The sequence below is a fragment of the Carettochelys insculpta genome, chromosome 28 (assembly GCF_033958435.1).
Source record: "Carettochelys insculpta isolate YL-2023 chromosome 28, ASM3395843v1, whole genome shotgun sequence".
In the NCBI taxonomy this organism is placed as follows: Eukaryota; Metazoa; Chordata; order Testudines; family Carettochelyidae; genus Carettochelys; species Carettochelys insculpta.
The window spans coordinates 7,857,976-7,867,325 of record NC_134164.1 but is presented as its reverse complement, the minus strand read 5'-3'; the positions used below and the strand labels follow the sequence as shown (position 1 = coordinate 7,867,325).

The 9,350-nt window shown below is 47.6% G+C and overlaps 1 non-coding gene across 1 annotated transcript; it reads right to left on the bottom strand.

Annotated features, from left to right (window-relative positions):
* Nucleotides 1–8,004: 8,004 nt before the first annotated feature.
* LOC142002900 (U1 spliceosomal RNA) lies at nucleotides 8,005–8,165 on the bottom strand. The gene has a single exon (XR_012642739.1). It is a non-coding gene; the product is annotated as a U1 spliceosomal RNA (small nuclear RNA).
* Nucleotides 8,166–9,350: the final 1,185 nt, after the last annotated feature.

The window sequence follows — 9,350 nt, the reverse complement described above, 5'->3', positions numbered from 1 at the left end:
CTTAGCTTTCAACCTTGCAAGGTTAAACAGTTTCCTGTCAGATCTTGTGTGCAGCAAGATGCCCTCTGTTGAAGATCCAAAGGCATGCTTCAGGAGGAGTGTGAAGAAGATCCCGAACAACATCGGAGCAAGCACGCATCCTTGTTTGATGCCACTCCTGATTCTGAAAGCATCCGATAATGCGCCGTCATATTGGATGGTTCCTCTCATGTCTTCGTGGAATGACTGGATCATCTTGAGTAACTGTGGAGGACAGCCTATCTTGTGGAGCAGTTAGATCATTTGCATGAGATGCAAAGGTGTGCATGTGTGATACCTTTTCAGGCAAAGCCTAATGGGTAGCAAGTAAGCCATGAGATTTGGTCTATTGTAAACATGTAGTTGTAAAATCACAATTTAAGCTGACACTTAATGCGGGAGTTGTGAGATCTCACCAATGCTCTGGGTTGTTGTAGGGGACAGGGCAGTCGCCATAGCTGTACAAGACATTGATTACACAGGGCTCCCTGGTTTAAAGCATTGTAAGAGAGAAGGTGAGGGGCATTGGTTGAGCTAGTTTGCTGAGTCCAAGGGTCCTGCCTATGCCTTGGCCATATAGCTATAAGCCTGATTTGACTAATCCTCCCCACCTGTTGAAAGATAAAGCTGGATAGTAGGGTGTTTGTGAAACCCCATATGAGACATACCAGGAGCTGAAATCACAGAGTGGCAGCTGACGCCACACAGAGCTGAAATGACAGGGTTCTGCCTTAGGGCAATCCCAAGCAGTGGGCTTGGGAGCGATGTGGGCGGCCGGTAGGAGCGGTGGTGGATGACGGCGGGCGGCCGGTAGGAGCTGGGGATGTATCTGCGGGGTTGGGACTGCACCACAGAAAGTACACCCTGTAACTGTGTGTGGGGTTAAGGGCCAAGAGCCCCACCAAGAGACTGGGTTCTACTGCATATGGGGATGGTATCTGGGTGAAGGGGTTTTGTCTCTTCTTTGCTTAGATATACTGCATCTGTCACTGTAACCTTGGGGTAGGTTATGGTCATTAAACAAGCCATTTCTATCTCAGACTCTGTGCTTGCGAAGCGGGGGAGAACCGCCTTACGCACCCAGCACAGGGGTGAAATGGTCCCAGGCCACTGGGTGGGGGCTCGAGCCGGATGGTTGTATCCTTGACAGGAAAACCCCACGAGAGTTGAACCCGGCCCTTCTGGCAGGCATCTGGCATTAATAAATCTTCTGTCCAGACTCAGCAAGAGAGTGTGGAATAACAGCAAGCTGTACACTCACACCAAAATGCAAGTCTACAGAGCCTGCATCCTCAGCACCCTCCTTTATGGCAGCGAGACTTGGACCCTGTATGCCCGCCAGGAAAAGAGGCTGAACGTCTTCCACTTGCGCTGCCTCAGGCGCATCCTTGGAATATCATGGAAGGACAGAGTGACCAACACCGCCGTCCTCAAGCAAGCTGGAATCCCAACCATGCACACCCTCCTCAGGCAGCGTCGACTACGATGGCTTGGCCACGTCCACAGGATGAATGATGGAAGGATTTCAAAAGACATCCTGTATGGTGAGCTAGCCTCTGGCAAAAGACCTCCCAGACGCCCCCAGTTGCACTACAAAGATGTCTGCAAGAGAGACCTCAGAGAGGTAGACATCGAGCTGGACAACTGGGAAGAACTAGCAGACGACCGCAGCAGATGGAGGCAGGGGTTACACAAGGGCCTTCAGAAGGGCGAGATGAGGATCAGACAGCTAGCAGAGGAGAAGCGAGCGCACAGAAAGCACACTAAGGACTTGCCAGACACCCACCACATCTGCAAGAGATGCAGCAAGGACTGTCACTCTCGTGTGGGTCTTTATGGTCACAATAGACGCTGTAAATGAAGTCCTCAATTGAAACTTTAAAGGGCGCGATCCATAGTCTATGCAGACTGAAGGATGCCTACTACTACTACAACATAAATAAATCCAAATCCCAAAGTTTCTCCTGGTAGGTCATGTGCTCCAGACCCTAATCATTTTGGATGCACTGCACTACACTCTCTCCAATTTATCCACATCTGTTCTGTACTGAGAGGCCCAGAACTGTATGCAATACTCCAGATGTGGCTTCACCAGTACCAAACAGATGGAAATAATCACATCTCTATATCTGCTGGCAGTGCTCCTCCTTGTACACCCCAATATACTGTTAGCCCTCTTGGCTACAAGGGCACACTGTTGACCCATATCTGGCCTCTCATCCACTGTAACCCCCTTTTCTTCTGCACCTCTACTTACCCAGTTGGTGTACAAACCCTTTCCAGCACAGACTAGACCTAACAGCAACAATGAACCACACCCAACAGGTGTGTGAATTACACATCCACCCTCCATTTTAAATCAGTTTTAAATTCTTCTTAAGTTAACCTGGTGGAACTTTGCTGGAGGTGTTTAAATTACAAATCAGATGCTGGAAAGGACCTTGGAAGATCATCTAGTCCCCTGCTCTCTTGGCAGGACCAAGCACCATCCCTGGCATCTATTTGCCCCAATCCCTAAATGGCCCCCTCAAAGACTGAGCTCACAACCCTGGGTTTAGCAGGCTAATGCTCAAACCACTGAGCTATCCCTCCTCCCCAAAATGTGTGCAGCTGACACAAAACCTCTGAAATGTTAATAGCCTTGCAACAATTTTGACAAGACAGAAGTTTCTGAAATACTCCCATTTGCACCTGCTGCTGACACTGTCAGAACCCTGCCCTTCACAGAGGATAGCAGATTAGCCCCATGTAAGCTTATTTAAAAAGGATGCCATTGTGCCGGTGCATATACTGTCGAAGACAACGTAAAGGCCAGATTTTCAGATGAGTTCAGCACATCGTGCTTTGAAATCTGGCCATCCGTTGGCACCATGCACTTTTTGAAAGTCCAGCCCCTGGCCACATTGACCATTTCACAGCAAATCTCCCCCTATGGCAGGGGTCAGCAACCTTTACAAGGCGGAGTGCTGAAATTTGACCTTTTGACCTCTATGTATGGTCAAGGTGTCACTGATACTTTTTAAAGTCACTAATAGTCCTACTTACAACAGCTTGCTTGCTTAATTAATAAAGGTGACCATCCGTCCCGTATTAAGCAGGACAGTCCTGTATTTGGGACGCCAAAAAGGCATCCCAACTTATTTTTTAAAAGGGTCTCATTGTCCTGTATCTGGGCCGTCCCCCACACTTGACCTGTTCTGCCAGCAGCTGCGCAGGCTCAGCTGCTGGCAGGAGTCACTTCCCTGAGCCTCCAGGAAGCAGGGGAAACGTGTGCAGCTGCCACTTCCCCAGGGCTCGGGGAGCACTGGGGGCTGCGGCTTCCCTGGGGCTCCTGGGGATCACCGGCAGCTGCTGCCTTCTTCCTGGCTCCCTGGGGCTTGGTGGAGCTGGGAGGAGCTGCCCCTCCCCACCGTACTTGGGACAGGGAGATATGGTCGCCCTATTAATGAATTTAAGATGCAGAGCTTTACCGTTTAGATGGTGGTTGGTGGCATTAGCTGGTCTTTTGTTAATCCACTGGCTTTGAGCAGGCTTCAGGATGCATGGGGGAGGAGGAGTGGGGCCGAGTTCCCACCTCGCGTGCCAATGACAATCGCTTCGCATGCCGCTCTTGGCACCCATGCCAAGAGTTGGTGGCCCCTGCCCTGCTGCGCAACCCCCAGTGCCGCTCCACCCGCATTAGCCGTGGTTGGAATGCAAGCGTTGGGCCTGGACGTGCTCCAAGCAGGGCAAAGCCAGGCCGGGATTCACACCGTACAAACTGCTTACTACCAGTTCTGAAGCTTAATGCTCAATATTTCCACAGAGGGATTTCGAATTTAGCCATCTTTGTTTCCATCAGGCTGGAAGTGAGCATACAGCATTTGCAGCTCAGATGCAGCTTTCTCCACCTCACAAAACTCGAGTTACAGAGAAAGGCAAATGGAACAAAGAGACAAATTCTGCCCTGCCTTACGCCTTTAGAAACACCACTGAAGTGGAAGAGATCACCCAGCTGGAAATCAAGCGGGGGGAAATACTTGGTTTGCTTTCAAGGCTACAGGCCGTGAGCAGGCAGAATGACTCAGCAGAAAAAATGAGACTGTCAGCAAGGTCTTTTCCTCCAGGGACGGAACGATAGCAAAAAGCGCCAGATTATCACTCCTTTTCTGAGCCCCTCTATAAGCAGAAAACAGCAGCAGCGTTGTATTTACCCCACTGTTCACCAAAGTCAGATCGTACCCTTGCACGCTGCTTTATACGCCGCTTGAATCAAGACTAGACCTTACTTTTAAGAAAATATTATCTTTATAAAAATAGAAAAGGGGCATTGTGAAAATGCTATTAAGCCTGCCAGCTGATAACAGAAGCTGTGGTGGTAAAGTGTAGTGCTTTAATTTTTTAAACACATGTTGCACTTGTAAGTCATCTGTATAAAGTGACCATCTGTCTTGTATTAGGCGGGACAATCCCGTATGTGGGATGCCAAAAAGGCATCCCTTCTTATTTTTTTAAAGGGACTAACTGTCCCATATTTGGGCCCTCCCCTACTGACATTTTCTGCCAGCAGCTGCGCAGGCCAGGGAAACGGGGGAGCATGGGTGGCTGCCACGTCCCTGACACTTCCCTGGAGCTGCCAGGGAGGGCCAGTGGCTGCGGCTCCCTTTCTGACTCCCCAGGGCTTGGTGGAGTCAGGAGAAGCCGCCCCTGCCCTCATATCTCCCTGTCCTGTGTTTGGGACAGGGAGATATGGTTGCCCTACATCCGTTGCATAATGCTCCTCAATATACAAAGTACTCGTATACCTAGAAGAAGCAGTGTCTAGCACTTCTCTGTTACTACGGAATTGGGACGCACAAGTTTCCAGGCTCAGCCATCACTGCGAGAGTGTGGACACGTTAGCTTCTGTGCCTCGGTTTTCCCATGTATATGATGGGGATAATAACTTCCTGCCACACATGGCGTGTCATGAGGGTTTTTTAATTGAAGAATGGAAAGAAAATTAGACCCCTCTTAGAGAAGGCGTTACAGAACGGCAAAGTAAATGTGTTAAGAGTTTGGACAGGATGCAAGACCCTAATTTTCAATCACTCAGCTTGGTAGCATCTGACAGTTCTTCTTGCTGCCCTTCAGTGACCTACATGAAGCAAGTTTGGAGCATCTCAGTCCAGCTTCTGATGTTGCTTTATGGAAACCTATCCATCACAGCAGGCATGAGTTGTCCCCTTTGCTGGCAGCTTCCACAGGGAGGTAAGGGACTGATAAGAGCCTCCTCATTCCTAGGTGGGTGGTTTCTCCACCTCACAGGGCACTATGGAGAAAGCCTCTACAACCACCCCCAGGCCGACTGGAACCTGGGACCTCTGCAGCTTAGTGCATGAGCCTCTACAGTTAGCACTGAAAGCCTGCTGGTGCTCAGCTAAGGCTATAGAGGAGACTTGTACTTTCTCTGTGTAAGTGGTCTAAGTGGCACTACACAGGACAGTGAACCATGCTGAGGTATAAAAGACAGGTCACTGTGTTAGTCTGTATTCTAACAAAACAATACAGCAGTCATGTAGCACTTTAAAGACTAACAAAATTATTTATTTGGTGATGAACTTAAACTATGCACAAGTCCTAGGGAAAGGCGTTAAATCTGGCTCTTAAATAAACCAAGCAAGCTCATAACCCAGTATTGAAAAACCTACCCAGGCAGGACAAAAAAGCAGTCAAGTAGCACTTTAAAGATGCATGTTGAATAATAACAGAGAGGGAGCCGTGCTAGTCTATATACTATCAAAACAAAAAGCAGTCAAGTAGCACTTTAAAGACTAGCAAAATAATTTATTAGTTGAGCTTTCGTGGGACAGACCCACTTCTTCAGACCATAGCCAGACCAGAACAGACTCAATATTTAAGGCACAGAGAACCAAAACCAGTAATCAAGGAGGACAAATCAGAAAAAAATGATCAAGGTGAGCAAATCAGAGAGTGGAGGGGTCGGGGGGAAGGTCAAGAATTAGATTAAGCCGAGTATGCAGACGAGCCCCTATAGTGACTTAGAAAATTCCCATCCTGGTTCAAACCACATGTTAAGGTGCCGAATTTGAATATAAAAGACAGCTCAGCTGTTTTCCTTTGAATAGTGGTAACTTTGTTCTTACACACAATTATTTCTGATTTGGGGACAATTTATACCTCTAGATTAGTGGAACTGCTATGGGCACCCGCATGGCCCCACAATATGCTAATATATTTATGGCTGACGTGCAACAAAGATTCCTCAGCTCTCATCCCCTATTACCCTCCTCTACTTAAGCTACATTGATGACATCTTTATGATTTGGACCCACAGTATAGAGACTCTAGAAGAATTCCACAGAGACTTTAACAATCTACACCTCACCATCAACTTATGCCTCAATTACTCCACACAAGAGATACATTTCCTGGACACTACAGTACTAATCAAGGATGGCCTGATCAGTACCACACTGTACCGAAAACCCACTGATCGCTATACTTATCTACACCGTCTAGCTTCCATCCTGCACATGTGACTAGATCCATTGTTTACAGTCAAGCTCTTAGATACAATCACATTTGCTCTGATCCAATTGACAGAGACCAAAACATACAAGAACTTTACCAAATATTCATAAACCTGAATTACCCACCAGGAGAAGTAAAAAAACAAATCGACAGGGCCAGACGAATACCCAGAGACCAGCTACTCCAAGATTGGCCCAAAAAAGCCAAGGACAGAACACCACTGTTCATCACCTACAGCCCCCAACTCAAACCACTGCAACGCATTATTAAAGACGTACAACCTATCCTTAATCAGGATGCCACACTCCAGAAGGCCCTGGGTGACAGGCCTGTTCTCTCCTACAGACAACCTCCCAACCTTATGAGGATTCTCATGAACAGCCACAGTCTGTACTCCAGGAATAGCAGTCCTGGAACCTTTCCCTGCAACAAAGCCCGCTGCCAGCTTTGTCCACATATCTTCTCTGGAAATACCATCACTGGACCTAACCAGGTTATTCACAGAATCACGGGCACTTTCTCATGCTCCTCAACTAACATAATATATGCCATCATGTGCCAACAATGCCCAGATGCTTTGTATATTGGACAGACTTCTAACTCCCTTAGACAAAGGGTTAATGGGCACAAAACAGACATCAAAACACTCCAGATCCACAAATCAGTTAGTCAACATTTTAATGGAATGGGCCATTCTGTTAATGATTTAAGAGTACGTGTGTTACTGAAAAAAAAAAATTCACACCACTATTCAAAGGGAAACAGCCAAGCTGTCTTTTATATTCAAATTTGGCACATTAACACATGGTTTGAACTGGGATGGGAATTTTCTGAGTCACTATAGGGGCTTGTCTGCATATTTGGCTTAATCTAATTCTTGACCTTCCCCCCCACAAAACCCTCCACTCTCTGATTTGCTCACCTTGATCATTTCTTTCTGATTTGTCCTCCTTGATTACTGGTTTTGGTTCTCTGTGCCTTAAATATCGAGTCTGTTCTGGGATGGCTATCGTCTGAAGAAGTGGGTCTGTCCCATGAAAGCTCACCTAAGAAATTATTTTGCTAGTCTTTAAAGTGCTACTTACCGCTTTTTGTTTTAAAGATGCAGCTGTTGAAAGCATCAGTACATCAAGCCTGATTTTAAAATGGTTTTGAGCACCATCTGCTGTCATCACTAAATAATGCAACTCTGAACTGGATATCCAACCAGTTTCCTGGGTCCTTCACTTCCTACAGAAACATGCACCAGGCAGGCATGTGCCAAATTTAGCCCAGATTTCACCAAAGCTATATTAATGGAGCAACGCCAGAGACCAGTGTGGCTCACTAGCTCAAAAGCCGTCACTGTGTGTGCTCCCAGAGCCGCAATGTGCACAAGGCACCTTTACATTACATACAAACTGCCTCCTAAAATGTATTAGAAAGTATTAAGTGGCAAGACAGCAGGTAACGCATGGTGTCAGTCGTTTTCTCCAGGGGAAAACACGACCATAGTCCCCCACTGCCACAGATTATGCAGTCGAGTTTTCCGCATCTGGGGAAATCACAGGAGTCAGCACACCCGCAGTGAAATGGATGATCCTCACCTGGGAAAACCCCCTTCATGATCATCATGCCTTGCATGGTGTCAGTTACAGGGAACCTTGGAGGGCAGATAGATGCTGATATTTTTAATGCACACTAGTAAGAAGAGAAACTAGGATGGGAGGACAAGAGAGATCTTTACAGGTTGAACCGCTCTAGTCCAGCACCCTTGGGACCTTACTGGTGCTGAAAGAGAGGATTGGCTGAACCAAAGGAAGTCAATACTGTCTAGCACATTACCAATACTTCCACTGCTTACTGGGCTCTTAGAAGACATTTGGCGTAAATTACAGCTAAATAACAGCACAGGACACTGAGAGCCAGGCCTGGTGGCTGTAAACAAACTTTAGGGCACCACAGAAAACTTGACCACACCCCTGATAAGTGGTTCTCTGGCTAACTAAAATCATTCCGGATAACAGATGTTGCCAGATGAGAGCGTTTCGGATCAGAGACATTCAACCTGTACCAGTTATCAAGGTTTAAGGTATACAGGGTGCCCCTGAGTCAGATCCCTCTGAAAGAGTCCTGGAGGGTTTAGCTGTTAGCAGGGGGTCACAAGACCCAGCCTCATGCTATACTTCCTGGCTAGGAGCACAGAACAAGCCATCTTTAAGCTGGGATGTTTTCCTGCTCTCTCTTGGTTGTGCATCACATGAAGTAGGAACATTTCACAGTGTGTGTGTGTTGGGGGCGGGGCAGAGGCCTGAGACATACACCTTGAGATTTCAAATCCAGAACTAATCTTTGGGTTTCATTCACAGCTGGGAGGAACAGCTCAGGAGAACATAGTACAAAGACCTCCTGCTCCAAGGACCACACAGATGTTCTGAGACTGCTGGGGGCACAGCTCAGAGGATAGAGGGAGTGAGCTTGCATCCCTTACACACCAGCTGTAGAACAGGACTGCTTGACCTAGAGCAAATTGGGTCCCCAGCCTAGACCCAAGATCAAAAACCAGGAGAAGGGACCCGGGACTATTTGCTGGACTAGGTGACCTCCTGAGGTCCCTTCCAGCCCTAGAATTCTATGATTTCCACTTCCCACCCAGTCCATATGAGCCCCCCAGCCTAAACACCTGCTCAATTCCACTGGGAAGCTAGAATCTGGGCTTTCACAGGGTTTACCTCCAACCTGAACCAGTCCCAGCACATCAGACCTCTGGGGCACAGAGATGATCCCCCTTCCCAGACCCTCCAGCTCAATGACATCTCCCAAGCTGCAGAGCTTGCTGA